The sequence below is a fragment of the Leptodactylus fuscus genome, chromosome 8 (genome assembly GCF_031893055.1).
Source record: "Leptodactylus fuscus isolate aLepFus1 chromosome 8, aLepFus1.hap2, whole genome shotgun sequence".
Classification (NCBI taxonomy): domain Eukaryota; kingdom Metazoa; phylum Chordata; class Amphibia; order Anura; family Leptodactylidae; genus Leptodactylus; species Leptodactylus fuscus.
In genome coordinates this window covers 24,027,786-24,049,516 of record NC_134272.1, presented here as the reverse complement: position 1 = coordinate 24,049,516, position 21,731 = coordinate 24,027,786, and the positions used below count along the sequence as shown (strand labels likewise).

The 21,731-nt window shown below is 42.0% G+C and overlaps 1 protein-coding gene across 1 annotated transcript in view; it reads left to right on the top strand.

Annotated features, from left to right (window-relative positions):
- VWC2L (von Willebrand factor C domain containing 2 like) overlaps positions 1-21,731 on the top strand; it is a 142,223-nt gene that overhangs the window by 35,995 nt on the left and 84,497 nt on the right. The window lies entirely within an intron of this gene.

The following is a 21,731-nucleotide window of genomic DNA, read 5'->3' as shown; positions in this document are numbered from 1 at the left end:
TTATGCGCGCACATATATATATGAGCCCTACCCTGAATATGCGCCCTACCCTGTACATGCGCGCACACATTTATGCGCGCTCACATTTATGTGCCCAACCCTGTATATGAGCGCACATATTTATGCACGCACATATTTATGCGCCCTACCCTGAATATGCGCCCTACCCTGTACATGCGCGCACATATTTATGTGCGCACATATTTATGCGCCCTACCCTGTATATGCGTGCACATATTTATGCGCCCTACCCTGTATATGCACGCACATATTTTTGCGTGCACATATTTATGCGCACTACCCTGTATATGCGCACATATTTATGTGCCCTACGCTGTATATGCGCGCACATATTTATGCCCCCTACCCTGTATATGCGCGCGCATATTTATGCGCGCACATATTTATGCGCACTACCCTGTACATGCACGCACATATTTATGCGCGCACATATTTATGCGCCCTACTCTGTATATGTGCGCACATTTTTATGTGCGCACATATTTATGCGCGCACATATTTATGCGCCCTACTCTGTATATGTGCTCACATTTTTATGCGCGCACATATTTATGCGCGCACATATATATATGCGCCCTACCCTGAATATGCGCCCTACCCTGTACATGCGCACACATTTATGCGCCACACATTTATGCGCGCACATATTTATGCGCCCTACCCTGTATATGCGCGCACATATTTATCCGCGCACATATTTATGTGCGCACATATATATGCGCCCTACCCTGAATATGCACCCTACCCTGTATACGCGCACACATATTTATGCGCGCACATATATATGCGCACTACCCTGTATATGCACGCACATATTTATGCGTGCACATATTTATGCGCCCTTCTCTGTATATGTGCTCACATTTTTATGCGCGCACATATTTATGCGCGCACATATATATGCACCCTACCCTGAATATGCGCTTTACCCTGTATACGCGCACACATATTTATGCGAGCACATATATATGTGCCCTACCCTGTATGCGCGCACATTTATATTTATGCGCGCACATATTTATGTGCCCTATTCTGTATATGTGCGTACATTTTTATGCGCGCACATATTTATGCGCGCACATATATATGCGCCCTACCCTGTATATGCGCGCACATATTTATGCGCCCTACCCTGTATATGCGTGCACATATTTATGCGCGCACATATTTATGCGCCGTACCCTGTATATGCGCGCACATATTTATGTGTGCACATATTTATGCGCCCTACCCTGTATATGCGCGCACATATTTATGCACCCTACCCTGTATATGCGTGCACATATTTATGCGCCCTACCCTGTATATGCGTGCACATATTTATGCGCCCTACCCTGTATATGCACGCACATATTTTTGCGTGCACATATTTATGTGCCCTACCCTGTATATGAGCGCACATATTTATGCGCGAACATATTTATGCGCCCTACCCTGTATATGCGCGCACATATTTATCCGCGCACATATTTATGTGCGCACATATATATGCGCCCTACCCTGAATATGCACCCTACCCTGTATACGCGCACACATATTTATGCGCGCACATATATATGTGCACTACCCTGTACATGCACGCACATATTTATGCGCGCACATATTTATGCGCCCTACTCTGTATATGTGCTCACATTTTTATGCGCGCACACATTTATGCGCGCACATATATATGCGCCCTACCCTGAATATGCGCTTTACCCTGTATACGCGCACACATATTTATGCGCGCACATATATATGTGCCCTACCCTGTATACGCGCACATTTATATTTATGCGCGCACATATTTATGCGCCCTATTCTGTATATGTGCGCACATTTTTATGCGCGCACATATTTATGCGCGCACATATATATGCGCCCTACCCTGTATATGCGCGCACATATTTATGCGCCCTACCCTGTATATGCGTGCACATATTTATGCGCGCACATATTTATGCGCCGTACCCTGTATATGCGCGCACATATTTATGTGTGCACATATTTATGTGCCCTACCCTGTATATGCGCGCACATATTTATGCGCCCTACCCTGTATATGCGTGCACATTTTTATGCGCCCTACCCTGTATATGCACGCACATATTTTTGCGTGCACATATTTATGCGCACTACCCTGTATATGCGCACATATTTATGTGCCCTACGCTGTATATGCGCGCACATATTTATGCCCCCTACCCTGTATATGCGCGCGCATATTTATGCGCGCACATATTTATGCGCACTACCCTGTACATGCACGCACATATTTATGCGCGCACATATTTATGCGCGCACATATTTATGCGCCCTACTCTGTATATGTGCGCACATTTTTATTTGCGCACATATTTATGCGCGCACATATTTATGCGCCCTACTCTGTATATGTGCTCACATTTTTATGCGCGCACATATTTATGCGCGCACATATTTATGCGCCCTACTCTGTATATGTGCTCACATTTTTATGCGCGCACATATTTATGCGCGCACATATATATATGCGCCCTACCCTGAATATGCGCCCTACCCTGTACATGCGCGCACATATTTATGCGCGCACATATTTATGCGCACTACCCTGTACATGCACGCACATATTTATTCGCGCACATATTTATGCGCGCATATATTTATGCGCCCTACTCTGTATATGTGCGCACATTTTTATGTGCGCACATATTTATGCGCGCACATATTTATGCGCCCTACTCTGTATATGTGCTCACATTTTTATGCGCGCACATATTTATGCGCGCACATATATATATGCGCCCTACCCTGAATATGCGCCCTACCCTGAATATGCGCCCTACCCTGTACATACGCGCACATATTTATGCGCGCACATATTTATGTGCCCTACGCTGTATATGCGCGCACATATTTATGCCCCCTACCCTGTATATGCGCGCGCATATTTATGCGCGCACATATATATATGCGCCCTACCCTGAATATGCGCCCTACCCTGTACATGCGCGCACATATTTATGCGCGCACATATTTATGCGCACTACCCTGTACATGCACGCACATATTTATGCGCGCACATATTTATGCGCGCATATATTTATGCGCCCTACTCTGTATATGTGCGCACATTTTTATGTGTGCACATATTTATGCGCGCACATATTTATGCGCCCTACTCTGTATATGTGCTCACATTTTTATGCGCGCACATATTTATGCGCGCACATATATATATGCGCCTTACCCTGAATATGCGCCCTACCCTGAATATGCGCCCTACCCTGTACATGCGCGCACATATTTATGCGCGCACATATTTATGCGCACTACCCTGTACATTCACGCACATATTTATGCGCGCACATATTTATGCGCGCATATATTTATGCGCCCTACTCTGTATATGTGCGCACATTTTTATGTGCGCACATATTTATGCGCGCACAGATTTATGCGCCCTACTCTGTATATGTGCTCACATTTTTATGCGCGCACATATTTATGCGCGCACATATATATATGCGCCCTACCCTGAATATGCGCCCTACCCTGTACATGCGCGCACACATTTATGCGCGCACATATTTATGTGCCCTACCCTGTATATGAGCGCACATATTTATGCACGCACATATTTATGCGCCCTACCCTGTATATGCGCGCACATATTTATGCGCGCACATATTTATGCGCGCACATATTTATGCGCGCACATATTTATGCGCCCTACCCTGAATATGCGCCCTACCCTGTATACGCGCACATTTATATTTATGCACGCACATATTTATGCGCCCTACTCTGTATATGTGCGCACATTTTTATGTGCGCACATATTTATGCGCGCACATATTTATGCGCCCTACTCTGTATATGTGCTCACATTTTTATGCGCGCACATATTTATGCGCGCACATATATATATGTGCCCTACCCTGAATATGCGCCCTACCCTGTACATGCGCACACATTTATGCGCCACACATTTATGCGCGCACATATTTATGTGCCCTACCCTGTATATGAGCGCATATTTATGCGCGAACATATTTATGCGCCCTACCCTGTATATGCGCGCACATATTTATCCGCGCACATATTTATGTGCGCACATATATATGCGCCCTACCCTGAATATGCACCCTACCCTGTATACGCGCACACATATTTATGCGCGCACATATATATGCGCACTACCCTGAATATGCGCCCTACCCTGTATATGCGCCCTACCCTGTACATGCGTTCACATATTTATACGTGCACATATTTATGCGCGCACACATTTATGCGCGCACATATTTATGTGCCCTACCCTGTATATTAGCGCACATATTTATGCGCGCACATATTTATGCGCGCACATATTTATGTGCTCACATTTTTATGCGCGCACATATATATGCGCCCTAGCCTGAATATGCACCCTACCCTGTATACGCGCACACATATTTATGCGCGCACATATATATGCGCCCTACCCTGTATGCGCGCACATTTATATTTATGCGCGCACATATTTATGCGCCCTACTCTGTATATGTGCTCACATTTTTATGCGCGCACATATTTATGAGCCCTACCCTGAATATGCGCCCTACCCTGTACATGCACACATTTATGCGCGCACATATTTATGTGCCCTACCCTGTATATGAGCGCACATATTTATGAGCGCACATATTTATGCGCGCACATATTTATGCGCCCTACCCTGTATATGCGCCCTACCCTGTATATGCGCGCACATATTTATCCGCGCACATATTTATGTGCGCACATATATGTGCCCTACCCTGTATATGCGTGCACATATTTGTGCGCGCACATATTTATGCGCCCTACCCTGTATATGCGTGTGCATATTTATGCACGCACATATTTATGCGCGCACAAATTTATGCGTACTACCCTGTAAATGCACGCACATATTTATGCGCGCACATATTTATGCGCCTTACCCTGTATATGCGCGTACATATTTATGCGCGCACATATTTATGCGTACACATATTTATGCTCGCACATTTTTATGCGCGCACATATATATGCGCCCTACCCTGAATATTCGCCCTACCCTGTATGCGCGCACACATATTTATGCGTGCACATATTTATGCATGCACATATTTATGCGCCCTACCCTGTATATGCGCGCACATATTTATGCGCCCTACTCTGTATATGTGCTCACATTTTTATGCGCGCACATATTTATGCGCGCACATATATATGCGCCCTACCCTGAATATGCGCCCTACCCTGTATGCGCGCACATTTATATTTATGCGCGCACATATTTATGCACCCTACTCTGTATATGTGCACACATTTTTATGCGCGCACATATTTATGCGCGCGCACATATATATGCGCCCTACCCTGTATATGCGTGCACATATTTATGCGCGCACACATTTATGCGCGCACATATTTATGTGCCCTACCCTGTATATGAGCGCACATATTTATGCGCGCACATATTTATGCGCCCTTACCCTGTATATGCGCGCACATATTTATGCGCGCATAAATTTATGCGTACTACCCTGTATATGCACGCACATATTTATGCGCGCACATATTTATGCGCCTTACCCTGTATATGCGCGTACATATTTATGCGCGCACATATTTATGCGTACACATATTTATGCTCGCACATATTTTTGCGCGCACATATATATGCGCCCTACCCTGAATATAAGCCCTACCCTGAATATGCGCACACATATTTATGCGCGCACATATATATGCGCCCTAACCTGTATGCGGCACATATATATTTATGCGTGCACATATTTATGCATGCACATATTTATGCGCCCTACCCTGTATATGCGCGCACCTATTTATGCGCGCACCTATTTATGCGCCCTACCCTGTATATGCGCGTACATATTTATGTGCGCACATATTTATGTGCGCACTTATATATGCGCCCTACCCTGTATATGCGCGCACATATTGATGCGCGCACATATTTATGCGCCCTGCCCTGTATATGCGCGCACATATTTATGGATTAGATACGTGTGTGTGAACACAGTACCACACTTTGGAGGATTTGCATGCCTCTTCACACAGTACCACAAGCCAGAGAATTAGATACGCGTCTTGGCACACAGTATCACACGGGGGAGGATTAGATACGCGCGTCTACACACAGTACCACATGCCATAGGATTAGATATGCCCATCTACACACAGTTCCACACGCCGAAGGATTAGATCCGCGCCTCTTCACACAATACCACACAGGGGAGGATTAGATACATGTGTCTGAACACAGTACCACATGCCAGGGATTAGATACACCTGTCTGCACACAGTACCACACGCTAGAGGATTAGATACACACGTCTGCACATAGTACCACATGCCTTAAGATTAGATATGCACGTCTGCACACAGTTTCATTTACCGGAGGATTAGATACGTGCCTCTTCACACAATGCCACACGGAGGAGGATTAGATACACACATCTGCACACAGTACCACACCAACAAGGATTGGATACTTGCATCTAAACACAGTACTACACGGGGAAGGATTAGATACAGCTTTACTCCAGGATATCCATAACAACTGATCACAGGTTTTTCACTGATATCCATAATGAGATACACATAATCACATGACGCTTATGGACATACACACAAACAACATACAAAATACACCAGTGCAAAACTGGACAATTCTTATGGGGCCACTACACAAACAAAACATGTAATATACCCGTGCGAAGCCGGGTCCTCCCTCTAGTACTTGATAAAGTAGAATCATAATGGAAAGTTAATATGCACAGTGATGTCACTGAGCAAGTGTAATAAACTTGGTGATGTCACAGAAGGGATACAATAACACATCATCATAATAGCCAGATAATACAAACAGTGATACAAGTTAACCCCTTAATGCCACAGCCTATTTTGGCATAGTTTTAACATTTTTTCCCATCCCCGTCTTGTGAAAGCCGTAACTTTTTGATTTTTTAAATTGATATGCCCATATTATGGCGAGACAAGTTGTATTTTTAAAATGGAACAGTTTGGAAGTTCATACAATCTATTGTAAGATTTTTTTCAATATTTTGGTTTTGTTGTTTCGTTGCTCACCATGCAGTGTAAATGACCTGATATCTTTCTTCTGCGGGTCAGTACGATTATTACAGCCATGCCTAATTGATAAAGTGCTTTATATGTTTTATTACTTTTATACAATGAAAACACTTTCATAAAAATAAATATTTTGTTTTTGCATGGAGCCATAGCGTTTTGGTTTTCCAATTGATCAAGCTGTTTAAGGGCTTATTTTTTGCAGAATGAGCTGTAGTTTTCATATTTACTCTTTGGGGTGTATTCAACTTTTTTGATCACTTTTTAGGGAAATCAAATCGTCCCTGTGTTTATTTTATTTATTTTGCTGATGGGGTTCACAGTTCAGGTTAAATAACACGCCAGTTTTTACATCCAGGTTGTTTCATTTTACAACCTTTATTAGTCCCGCCAGGGTACTTGCACCAGCGATCTCCTGATCACTCGTAGAGTACCCTGCAATACTTCTGTAATATGTATTACACATGTTAGTGTAACACTTACATTCAGTCTATTAGATCCAGCCTGAGGCTGGGCTTGGTAGACTTTCATACATGTAGTGCATAAGGAGACCACAAGGTGTTCCACTGACATGGCAGCCCATCTTCAAATAACGTACCTGTTACAAAGCTAATGCCTACAGCCCACACTTGTGCAGAATCCCTGTCTATAAGAATAGCTAACATTTCAGATAACTTTTTAGGATAGCCTGCCGTGTGTACATAAGGAACGGTATTATGTCTGGTGAATATCTGACTTATGTGATGTAATTCTCAGTTCTCTGGTGGGTGGAGATTCATTTCTATGATGTCTTCCATAGACACGAAATGGAGAAACCAAGAAATATGCTCCCTAACCCTCTCTCACTCAGAAACCTCATAGAGGACATTATAGTATTGACCAGTATAAAGGACTTGGGGCAAGATAATGAAACCCACTTACTATTTAGCTGCCTGGGTTTCTTCTCTCTCACTCAGAGATTTCTACTGTAATTTGAGACTTCAGTGAGCTTCAGTCTGTCTTGTGAGAACAACTTGGAACCTGCAGAGATTTCAGAGTGAAAGTCTGTTAAGATGGAAAGAAAGTTAAAGAGAACCTTTTACCCCCTCCAACAAGGCCAGCTTTTACATCAGTTAATAGCTGGTACTTTACCCATTCTGACACAGAATTTCTTCTCTAGCCCCCCACCATTCCAGAGCAATCAATACTGGTAGTTGTGGTGCCTGCCACTATTTAGGCTCTGTACTATCCGGAGCAGGCAAGAGATGTTACTCAGAGCTCTGACCCCGACTGGCTCTGATTGGAGCTCTGGATCACACCCCCTGCCTGACACCGTCTTCCTGAGGAGCAGATCAGGCACCAAAACTACCTGCACTGGTATCAGTAGAGTGGCACCTACTAAGGACTGGAACAAGTGGAGGTGGTGAAAAGTCCTCCTTAATTGGAGAATTACATTACATTGATACGATATGTGAATTTCTTATACTAGCCTGCATCATTGATTTATGGGATTTTGTTGCAAAGTTAGTGACCGTTTAAGTCACCCATTTTCCCTTTTACACACACAGTACAGCTGACTATACACTGCTGAAACAGCAACTAGCTAAAAAATAGACAGTGACCTCTAAAGTCAGCTCAACACCACAGAGAAATCCTTTATTATAGAAATCACTTCTTCTACTAGCAGGGAGCAATGGAGCAATGCCAAAAACCGGCTCGCCTCCTCCCCCTCCTTATTCTTCACAGCCAGCAGCCAGAAATGTTGCAGATACTGCTGAGCCCCAACTGCGGAGTCCTTCCTTTTATACTGACAGGAGGCGGCATCACTGTGTAATAGTAATAAAGCAGAGGAGAGATAATTATCACTGCTGTCTGTCTATGGAGCCCCATGGGCCCGTCTTCCCTCTGGGCTTGTGTGCTTTCCCCCCTCTGCATCCAGGTGGTCCATCAACTCTTTGCACCAATGAAATGAGTGGCTTGGAACATTAAAGGAGGCACCATTCCATGTTTTACAATGGAGGTCTACGGTTACTTGTGGCATCCCTGTTGTACATAACAACCCTCCGCTATGACATCATTTTATAATTATACCTGCATAACCACATTACTATACATTGCCATGATGACATTGTGAATGGTGACCTTATTGCATGTTATCCCTGCAGAGTATCATCATGTTTATTATTTTTAAGACTTCACTCTATATATTATTTTTACTATGACATCATAATTCTTGCACGGTGACATCATCACGTGCAGAATTTTTGTGCTGTAACATGACTTGGTTATACTAATAATCAGTGCTTAAATTGGAAAAAAAAATTAGGGGGACCTCTTCCCCCCCCCCCTCCCTGAAGATCCTGACTGACTGAGGGATGACCCCACCTCCACCCCCACATTCCTGCACACACTATTATGCCCCATAGTGGCCCCTGCACACAATATTATGCCCCATAGTAACCCCTGCACACAGTATTATGCTCCATTGTGAACCCCCAATGAACAATTGTTATACTCTGGGGTCTTTTCAAAGACCTAGGGTAGGATACAAACAAATAAAACAATGTTACTTATCTCTCTCTGGCTCCGGCACACTCCCCAAAGATGTCAGCCATCTTCAATGATCTAAGCAAGGGCTTGCATCGTGACGCATAAGGATGCAATCCCCGGCCCATGTGACGTCTGAGACGTTACCAAATAGGCCTGAAGCCTTTTCGAGCCAGGAGAGGTAAGTAACATTGTTTTTTTTGTTTTTTTATACTCTGCATTCCAGCTCAGACTATTTCTTAGTTTATACCAGAATGCTGACAGACGTTTTTAATTATGTCAGAACTGAGCTGTGGCGTGTTCCGGCCCAATGTAACCACTGCTAATAATTAGAGATGAGCGAGTAGTATTCGATCGAGTAGGTATTCTATAAAATACTACGGTATTCGAAATTCTCGTACTCGGTCAATTACCACACGGTAAATGCCTTTACGTTTACCGCGTGGTATTCGACCAAGTTCGAGTATTTGGAATGCCTCCTACTGGATGGAATACTACTCGCTCATCTCTACTAATAATCCTTTACATTGACTTTACTGTGTGTTATCTTATGCCGTGACATCACTTTGTGCATTATTCCCCTGCATTGCGTGTGCATTCATACGATCAGCGGAGGACGAACAAATTTTGAGCATTTAATTCTATCCTAAAGATGGTCAGGGTAAAATGGGACCCGCATTCATGCTGTGCTATAGGGCCACACGATTACTTGTAGTGCTGAGCTTTTGCAAGTCATTTTTCCAAGACATTTCCAAGTCGCAGCCGCATAACGGATGGGTTTTCCTGTTTTGGTTTTTCACCACGCAGACAGAAATCCATGATTAAGAGCTCTGCTGTCCTGACCTCCTAGGGGAAGGAGCGAGGTGAACTTTATAACTAATCTTATTATGCAGAGCTCTCATAAATCATTTGGGGTTTTTTTAGAAAATGAGAAGACTATAGGACGGAGAGATCTTTAACTTCTGTACTTGTGTGGCCAGAACATTATCAATTAAAAAAAATAACAACAGGGAGGACATTAGCGAAAGAGGCGCTTTTATTACCGCCATATAATCACTGTGCTATGTCCTATCTGGTGCATTAATCAGGAGATCTAACACCCATTTCCAGATAAATTGGCCCTCGATGATTACGAGATTGGGTGCACGAGGGAGGAGAGTCAGAGTTTGCAGACGTAGATAGATGAGACATTATGTGCAGCAGATACATCACTCTTAATTACACGGAATGAATATTACATCATTGTAGAATCTTATGTACGATAGATAATTGTTTGAGTAGTTTGTGTGTTTTTATGTTTGTCCGATAGTTGCTTATTGGATGTATTTAAATTTTTAGCACCATGTTGACTATGTTAAAACAATTGCGTTATTGTGTCTGTTTATATTGTCAAGTCAAAACGGGGATTGGATCCATTGAGAGAACCCATGGACCTATAATGGGTTGGTCATATTGACTACATGGTTGAACTGGTGGTTAGAGGTAAGATCACCTCCCCTTTCACCTCCTCAGGTTGCCCATGATGAGATTACAAGGACCAAGGGGTTGAAATGGCTTCTTAGTTGCCTTGTTACTGAGAGGGAGGCTATGCGCAATGTTCTGTAATACTTAAGTATTGCAGTAGATTGTTCAAGGGATCAAGTAAAAAAAAAAAAGTGTGATAAAAAGAAGGCAAAAAGCCATTGAGGATGCATTACAAGAGTTAATACTTTGTGCCACAGTGTTGTAAATGCATTCTGGCAAGCTCATCAATCTGTAGTAATATATCTCCATTGGTAAATACTTGGAACCACTGGCCATTTATCCTCTATCCACAGGGTAGGAAATCAAGGTTTGATCGCTGGGATCCCCATCGATCACAGGAACGGCAGCTCGCAAGTTCTACCGAATGCTCCATGTTAATGGATCAGTGAAGCTCACACTTGGCCACCGCTGTGTTCACTTGTATCGGACTGCCGGCATAGAGATGTCCAAGAATCCAATAGAAATGAATGGGACGGTTGCCACATATGCACAGTACTGTACAAGGAGCACTATGGCAAACATACTGTCCATGTTCTCCTGATTGCTAGTGACCTAACCAATGGGTAGATAATGTGTCGAGAGAGGGAAAAGCCCTTTAATATGTTCAGTCTACTGACGAGCATTGCATGACTTGTACGAAATCCAGAGTTAGAAATTTCTCATACCGATTTTTATGTGCCGAGCAAACTTCAGATGTTGCTGGCAGAAAATGATTGAAAGAAAATGTTGCAAGGCATCTGTGTGCAAACTATGGGTTCTTTATGCAAAGAGTATGTTAGAAGGTGTATGTGATGTATATACATAGTATATGCACAAGTCAGGGGCTAAGGTCAAAACTTGTGAATAATACCAAAGGCGGAACGCTATTCTTGTACGATTCCTCTAAAAATATCACATTATTTCTGTGTTTGTGTTGGATCCACCATGCCTTCAGAATAGTGAAAAACCAAGGAGATGTGAAGAGGAGCAGGTGCTGCCTGTAGGTGAAGGTCTCTTGGGTTCTCTTCTGACAAAGATGTTTCTCAGAAACCCATCTCTCTGCATCACTCGGTGGGATTGCACGTCTCGGTTTATTATTCACATCACTTCTATCCTAGATTTTCTCACTTCGGTATTTTGCTTCTCATTTGCATAAATAAAAACAATATTTACATCTATAATTTCTGAAATACAGAAACGGATCTGCTCGTATCGAGAAAAGCTGTGAATATGGACAATCTATGTGACAATGCTCTTGTATCTCGCTCCTCTAATCCCACCCGGTGGTAACGTCTGCCCACACGTAACAAAGAACTTATCCGTATATTTTTTCTTACGGACCTCGAGGGTCAGTCAATATTTCGACCAGTTAAACATTAACCCCTGCTATGTTTACAAACCCTTTAAACATTCAGAAATCTTACAGATAGTGTAATGGCAGACACAGAATGTGCAAAAGTAAGAAATATAGATATGATGGTAAAGAAAAAGAGGAGGGAGAGCGCCTTGTGTTATAAAATGTTGAGTTAGGAATGGTCAACATATGAGCTGCTTAGAACCGAGCTCATCTTAGACAGTCACTGAGCATAGGCAACAACTATTGTGTAATTCCAGTTTCGCAGAAAGTGAACGCTGTTCTGTAGGATGATCAAACCATTAGGAAAGGCGACAAACTCAGTGATGGGTCTTCCAATGGTATTCTGGAGTCCCATATGGTAATGTGCAGAAAGAAGGAGAAAACTCCCTCCTGTAATTGGAAATATCTCTACATTTTTTTTTAAATGTAGATTGTGAGCCCCATATAGGGATCACAATGTATTTTTGTTTTTTCCTATCAGTATGTCTTTGCAGAAGAGGAGGAAATCCACGCAAACACGGGGAGAACATACAAACTCCTGGTGGATGTTGTTCCTGGTGGGATTCGAACCCAGGACTCCAGCTAACCACTGAGCCACCGTGTTGCCTCAAATATCTCTACATTTCAAACAGTTGTTCCACCAAATGTTCTTTATTTAATTTCTCACAAGACAGGCAATGAGTACCCAGTAACAGGCAAGAGCAAGCCACTCATTATTTCCTCCTGTTTATAGGTCTTGAATTAGACTTTACGTCCTTTCCCTCCCTCCTCCATGACATCTTCTTTGTGTATTCCTATAAATTCTCATGTTGGTGATGTCTAATATTTGCCTAAGGGGGTTGCCCCGAAATGCATTGCTCATTATGTATAACATTGCTGTCGCTGTCTGAATTCTCCAAATATCTTAAATTACAAGAGGGAAAGTGGCAGACCAAGTGCGGACCACCGGTACTGGTGGACAGTGACAGCGGAAGACCCATAGGTGTGAGAAAACTTCTGTTTCACTCTCACTGTGACTACAACACATCAGGCCATAGCAGAGATAAGCCATACTCCAAATGGTGGGAAAAGGACACCAATTGTGGCACGACCAATAGACACAACTGGGTCCTATCAATCTGCCCATTTCCCAGAAAGTACAAGATTGAAGGATATGCAAAGACTGAGCAGTAAACACAATTAAGGTAAGTTCACACGGGGTTTTTCGGTCAGGATTTTGAGGCGGATATGGCGAAGACAGCTCCCATTGAAATCAATAGGAGCCAGTTGGTTCTTTTTTCCACTAGCCGTTTGTGCCGGCTCCCGGAAAAAAAAGAAGTGACATGCTTATTTTTTCAGGTAGATTCGTCTCACGACATCCGCCTGAAGACACTCCCTCCCGAGTAGGCCCATTTATTTAGGCCTAATCCGGAACGGATTGCGCGACTGGATGCCGGTGCAGTGCATTGGCATCCAGTTGCAACTACCCATATTTTGGTCTGGAACCTGAAGCGGCCTCCACCTCAGGTTCCGAACCAAAAAACCCCGTGTGAACTTACCCTTAAAGTGACAGCAACTTAAGGCCATTTTGCGAAAGGGGTAGCCTTAAGTGTCCCTCCAATTATAAAACAACCTTTCTTGAATGAATAGTACATATGAATATGAGAAACATAATATATCTTATTAAGGTAATCTATTTCTTTCTTCACCTTCTTAGGTTGCTGTCCTCCTCCTTTCTTTCACTGTCTTATTTTTTTAATTGGGTCCATCTCCATATCTAGCTCATACACAGAACTCTATGGAGAGAAGAGGGGGAGGAAGAGTCTGTTCAATGGTAAAGTCTGGCCTTCAAACATAGCAGTGTCAGAAGCGCTCCCAGACTCACAAAGTAGCACTTACAGCTATTTGTGCATCTTTTGCAGCAGACTCCTCTCCCCCCCATAGAAATCGGTGTATAACATAGAAGGAAACCTAAAATATATTACAAAAATGTATATACGCACCTGTATTAGTGGATTATGAGAAGTGGTTTTATAATTGGAGTTATGCTTTATAACACGCATGTGTTCCTGTGTGAGTGTCCACCATTACAGTACACGTTGCTACACAAGTGGCTATGGGGATTGTTATGTTCTATAGTATCGATATCAAAGACTGATAAGTGCCCATACGGTTCCACATGCCGATACAATAGATAGAGCTGTGCGCTTATATATTTATGTTCTCTGATTTACAGCTTGAATTCTATTCCACATTACGATATCTGTAGTAGGTATAAGAAGTTTGACTTGTTCTAACTTTCCCAGCATCAGTCCGTCTCAGATGAGTAAACAGCGGTCCTCGCAGAGCTGCAGCTTCTTTAGTAGTCAGCTTGTAGCTCCGAGTTCTGAGCCGTGTGGTGGGGGATATTGATTACAGGAATTGTTGGCACGCGGCCCGGCCATAAATCCTTAGTCTGAAGCAGGTCAGATCACTTGGCTGTGGGATTAATTATAATCCAATCAGGCATATGCCTCCCTGATCATCCTATACCAGGGATATACTCTTATTTGGTGTCACACCTGCTTAAATGCACATATCTGCCTCTTAGTAAACACATTTATCTGGTTACAATCTAAATACCAGTAGGTGTATCTGACAGGTGCATAGCCACGATACAACGGCATGCACTATGGCGTGGTCATACTTTATGTGAACATTACATTTTAGGAGTGAAATCTCCCAAAGTTGATAAGCAAAGTTCATTGCCGAAGCTATTCTCGGAAAGCCAAAAGCTAGTGAAAAAAATCTATGAAAGTTTACAGTCAACATTTTCTATGAAAAGTGGTTCAGCACAAATGAACACATGGAAATCTAATTGTAAGTGGAGGTGGCTGTAGGGATCACTGATCCATACCATTAGTATATCAAAATAGGACGAAGAGACAAAAAATGGAGGATGTTCTGGTTTTCTCTGTGGCTCAATGTCAAAAATGTACAGAGATTCCTGTAAAATACTCATATTACTTGAAATAGAGATTTGCAAGAACTGTGACAGTATTTTACGCATATGGGTGATAATAGGGAATAATCAAGTATAGAATATAGGTTGTGGGGAAGGTAGCTTGGTAGCAGCAGTGGTGCGGACCCAAACAGTCAAGGCAGTGGCACAAAATATGCTGGAAACAGGTATATTTAGAAAAACAGGAAAATAAATAAACCTTGACTTCAGGCACAAATGAGCAAAACAAAATACAGCCTTAACTTCAGGCAAGACCAAAACCAAATCCTGCTCGTCCGAGTGACTAACAAAACAGAAATGATAACCTAACTATACTTGTGGCTTATTACCAGCCCCACAAACAAAACAAGCACAATATTATCTCACCCGAATCAGCGTTACAGGACAGACCCAGATACTTCCACTCATTCCCCAGATCTGCGGTGGAGTGCAGGATCTGCAGCTTTTTTCTAGCCCAGTAATGAGCCAAGGACTCACACCTGGAGCTGAGGCCTTCTCAAGACCAGCAATGGACCACATACAAGTTAAAATCCTGGGGGAGATATAGAGAGATTCCAGCACACTTTCACACAAGGTGCATCATTTGAGTTTATATTGGGTTTTACAGTTACGGAAAAATTCTCAAAAATCAACATCGGAAAATTTTACAAAATAATTTCGGGGTAGAGGCTAAATCTTCAGAACATTAGTGCGAATAGGACCTAAGATGGCTTTGCTCTTATCTTGTTTGTGGTGAAAAGTGAAATTAAGTTGACTACTTGTTTACATTTAACCCGCAAAATTTTGTTAAAGTTTTCATCAAAAATTTATGAAAATATTTGCATGGTCTTGCTGAGCTCTCTGTTCTCTGATGGTATAAGCCTTTATATATGGCGTCTTATCAGTTCTTCTGCTATTCATAGCCCCATAGCTGCTAATAGTCCCATCATGTCTCTCCTTATGCTCATGGTAGCTGTGAGAAGCAGTCACTTCTCCTTGCAGTGTACAGGCAGGGAAAGCTGTGAGTAAACAGCTTTGTAGATAGATCTTCCCCCTTCCCCTCCACAGTTCCCATCTTGAGTTTGTTGGTTTCTAAAGACAGATCTTCCATAGTAACAGGTAGTGAGCAGCAAATTAAATTGAGAGATTTTTCATGCAGAAAACAGCAACATTTTTAAACAAAGTGTATTACATTATGTTTCAGAATCACATGCTCTATTAAATGAGACTGTTATCTGAAAAGTTAGTGGCCATTTAACTAAAATGTCAAATAATTTACTTTTTGTGTTCGCATTTTTAATTTATTTCTCAATAGAGTTAGGGGAAATAAGTATAGAAACCCTTCCCGGAGAATCTCTGTAATTTTTTGCCTGCTTGTTTTTATGGGTTTAATGTGGCAGTCATAAATCTGAACAAAACTACTGCTATGAGTAACCGTTGAGATGAGCGAACACTGTTCGAAACGGCCGTTTCGAATAGCACGCACCCATAGGAATGAATGGAGCCGGCCGGCACGCAGACCTTTCCGGCGGCCGGACGTGTAACCCCCTGTGTGCCGGCTACGTCCATTCATTCCTATGGGTGCGTTCTATTCGAAACGGGAGTTTCGAATAGTGTTCGCTCATCTCTAGTAACCGTCACAGTGATTCCTATGGAAGTGTAGTTACATTGCACATAGGAGAATTTTTGCAAGTTACTATTCTAATTTAATTTTATTGGTTGGATTGTGATTCATATGGAACATCATTTTATGTAGGCTTCTATAGGTCTCACCTCTCGTGTAGTAAGGCGTCTATCTGAATTATAATATGTAATTATTGTGCTGGTCAAGCAGCGGGTCCCTTAACGGAGTAGGCGGTATAGCATGTTCAAGAGCATAGTCAATAGTGGTGATAATTACTGCCTGAATAACTACTTAACAGGGAGTTAATTAAAAAAATATCTCACATTGATGAATTCTTGTCTCTTTAGAAACAGGGCATAAAAGCTGCTATCGTGACGCACATATATATCAGGTTTTTCAAAGGTAGAATGAGATGGAATATCCATCAATGGGCAGACACAAACAACTGAGGGTCCTTGTGCAAATCTCGCACGTAAGCCCCCTCCTGCCGGCATCCTTGTCATTTCCTTCTTCTCACATGTCAAATAAATTATGACTGTAGCTCTTTTCTCTTTGGAAGATGACAAGGTAGTCTTCATTTCTCCTGCGGCATTGGAAAATATTCCTAGTGTTGTAGACAAAATATATCGTACAACAGAACAGTCAATCCTGTATCATTACTGTTATCAAATTTATTTAGAATATAGTAAAGGCGTGGGGGGGATTGTAAATATATCAAACCAAAAAAATATATAAAACTTTACTTATATTAAGTTAAAAGATCACAAGATGAAGGGGATGAGACACATACACTGAGGAGCCAGTGATGTCAGGGATATAGACATAGATTGTGCTTCGGTGGCAGATCAAATCTACAGATATCTCCGCATGTATGTCAAGGTTGGACACCCAGCGGTAAATGTGTTGGCAAATAATAATGACTTTTTCCTATTGGGATCGATCATCAATTTATGTATAAATAAGCCCTCTAACTAAACCAGGGAGGGATGTTGAAAAATAAGTAATACCCTTTATAGGTTGGGTGAGGAGCTCTCTGGGTCGTAGTCATCAGCCGCTTGGCCTTCTAAATAGAAGGCCAAAATGATAGGGAGCTCAAATTCACCTTGTTCCACCCCCATACATTGGAATAACGTAATACAGTGGCCATTCTGTGGGCTTGGACCACTACATGCATCAATGACCCCTTGGGTGTCCATGACCCCGTTACCAGTTCACTGACTGTATTTATTTTGTCCACTTTTGTCAGGTACTGAGCAATGTATACTGGCAACACCCCATAAGACATGCTGTTTTAGAGACTCATATTGATAAGTGGTTGCCCACTCAGGAAAAATGGTTAACCCAGCTCAATATGGTATGTGAAAGCTAAAAACGTGAAGGCATCTTAAAACAGGGACACATGCCAACTGCAGCTCTTTGTTTTATATTTGTATACTATTCTGAGGTGGGGTAACATTATTTTGGCTGGATAACCCATTTAACCCGGTGGTTATAAACCTTACAAAGTATATACTTTATTCTACTCCAAGAATATCAAAATATTTTCAAGTAATGAGAATTATAAGAACAATATTATATATATATAATATACTTTATATATGTGCACATTTTCTCTTATTGTACATTTACCATATGTACTCGAATATAAGCCGAATTTTTCAGCACAGTTTTGGTGCTGAAAAAGCACCCCTCGGCTTATACTCGAGTCAAGCAAAAAGAATTTTTTTTTTTTTTTTTTTTTGGGGGGGGTAGTCTATTACCAGCCGCAATAGTGATATATAGAATCTCCCATAATATAGTGAGAAAAAAAAAGCTTTAAAAAATATAATACAAAAATAGAGTAAATAAAAGTTGTAAATCCCTCTTTTCCCTATAATACATAAAAATGTAGAAAATGACTGTGACACACACACATTAGGTATCCCTGTGTCTACTGAATATAGGGGATCTGCAGTGCTCCTGTTCTGTCGGGAAGGGGTTAATAGGAGCACTGCAGATCCCCTATATTCAGCCAGACTGAATTCCAAGTGGGGCAAGAAAAAGCAGTCCTCAAGCTCAGGGAAGGGACAGACAGACAACCAAAACACCCCCTCCCCTTCCCAGCATCTACTGCACCCAAAAACTCCGATCATTTTAATTTTTGAAATTTTCCAGCAGCTGCTGCATTTCCCCCCCTCGGCTTATACTCGAGTCAATAAGTTTTCCCAGTTTTTTTGTGGTAAAATTAGGGGTCTCGGCTTATATTCGGGTCGGCTTATACTCGAGTATATACGGTACATCCATCTACTTAGAAAATCTGATTAGAAAATACAGAAAAACAAAATGAAAAAATAAAAACGTCACATTGCCAAGAAGAGAGTGTCAGTGCGCTGACATGCAGGTGCTGATAGAATTACAAAACGCTCTTCTCTTCTCACGTGTCTTCAGAGACTAGAGGTCCGCATTAATAGTCACCAGTTCTACCCCTTGAGTCTCTACTAGTACAGGTACTGTGATTGATGCTTGAGAATGGATGAGCCTGCCATCTCTTTATTCATGTAGTGTATGTAACAACCCCTTAACCTCACATTGTGATAGGGGAGCGCGCAGAACCTTCCTACCTTGGATTTTGCAAGTTATATCTTTTCGTGTATCTATGGCTGCAGGTACCTTTAACAGACCATGTTCCCAAATTCATAGTAAATAAAAAATGTACAAAAAATTGACAGTGCCCTTGCAGTTCTTTTTTTGTTTCTGTGGTTACAGACTACAAAGAAACACTGCGTAGTCTGATTCTGTAATCCTAAATTACTTTGCTGTCTCTTTCCTTCTTGTTGACCTACAGACAGTAATTCAGACTACATACAGGGTTTGTTTTCTGGAGTCTTTAATCAGGACTATCTGCAAAGTTGCTTTAAGGGGTTGTCTCTCCACTCAATGTCATATTCATTATGTAGGACATAAAACTGAACAATATTGATGCTAATAATACTTCGTAATGTCACGATGACTCTTCACTGGATTATTGGGTAATAGCTTATAAGTGGCAAACATTCTTCCCCTTTCATCGCCTATACAATGAATGTTATATTTCCTTATGTAACGTTCATGCAGAGTTCACACTTTCATAGGGAGTCTTTTTTTCTTTTTTTTTTTTTTTTTCTAATGACCTGATGATCTGTACATCTGTGTTGATGGGTCAAGGCATATCATAGAGAGCCCTCCGACCACCAATTGTTATCACAAAGTGACTACTATTCACCAACAGTAGTGAACATTGTCGTAACATTGTTGGAAAATTACAAGGTACAGGCCTTTACCAATAATATCGTCTGACAGATCCATATGGCAGGTTAGAAACATATCAAAGGTGAATCTTCTAGTGCAGAGATTCCCAAAGTGGTCCAGGTGAACCCACAGGGAACTCAGCCACGTCGCAAATTTTCACATTTGTTGACGAGTTTTGGGAATATGGTAGAAATGTAGCAGCAGGGGGTCCACCAAAACCAGTAAAATTCTGAGAGTGGTCTACGAGAACAAAAAGTTTGCGAACCTCTGTTCTAGCATATCCACATACGCTCATCCATACGGGTAAGCCTATGGACACATTGGTCACTCAAGTTACAATATTATCCCCTTCCCACCTTCAAAACCCCATAACTTTTTTTTTTTATTCTTCAGTTCAGAGAGCCACATAAGGGTTTAATGTTTGTGGGATAAATTGTTCTTCATATTGGTACCATTTAAAGAGGACCTTTCATGCCCCCTCCTCCTGATAGTACATAGACTAGTACTGGGGGAGCCCATTCCTCATTACTCAGTGTCATCACTGGTCGGTAAGGAACATCCCCTCATAGTATAGTGTATAGACGCTACTGTCAGGAGGGGCGCTCCTCACAGACTGTCAGTAACGTCCTTCTGACAGTGAAGAGCTACCAGTAATGGCACCGATAGCTCTTCCCCCAGGGTAGGTAACAGGAAAGCCTACAGGGTGCTGAATTCAGCGCACTGTTGACTTTCTAGCAGAATATAAAACCGCATGTGCCTGAGGACATGAAAGGCCCTCTTTAATATTCCACACGATGTACTGGGAAGCAGGAAAAAAAATCAGAACTGGGTGGAATTGGAGAAAAACTGTGTTTGTACGAATTTCTTACGGCATTCATTGTGCAGCCAATATGAAAAGTCACCAGTATTCTAACACTACAATTCCGAGGATACCAAGTTCATATATATATCTTTTTATCCCCTTTAAACCCAAAAACCTAAAAATTTTCCAGTTCGCTTCTTTTGTTTCGTTTTATTTTGCAGCTACGAATACACCATATGGAAAAAAAAATAGTTTTGCAAGTTTGTAAGTTTTCTACTGTTCATTGGTTGGTTTTTGGCTGAAGCAGACAGACAAGAACCATCCACCTGACAGTAGAAAGCTGAGGGGTGAAACTAGCTGAACTGATTGCTCAGGAATGGTGGGGGCTATAGAGAAAATTCCAACTGCACCACACTCCGTGGAGGGGCGCCTGTAGAACAATGCAAAGAGATGGAGTTTGTGGAGGTAGTGAAAGGCGGTATTAAATGAAAAAATAATCCAATTACTAAAATAGATATAGTAGGTCAGACAGAGCTGCTGCAAGCTGTGAATCACTTTCTATGTTGGCGACAGGAGATTTTTCAGG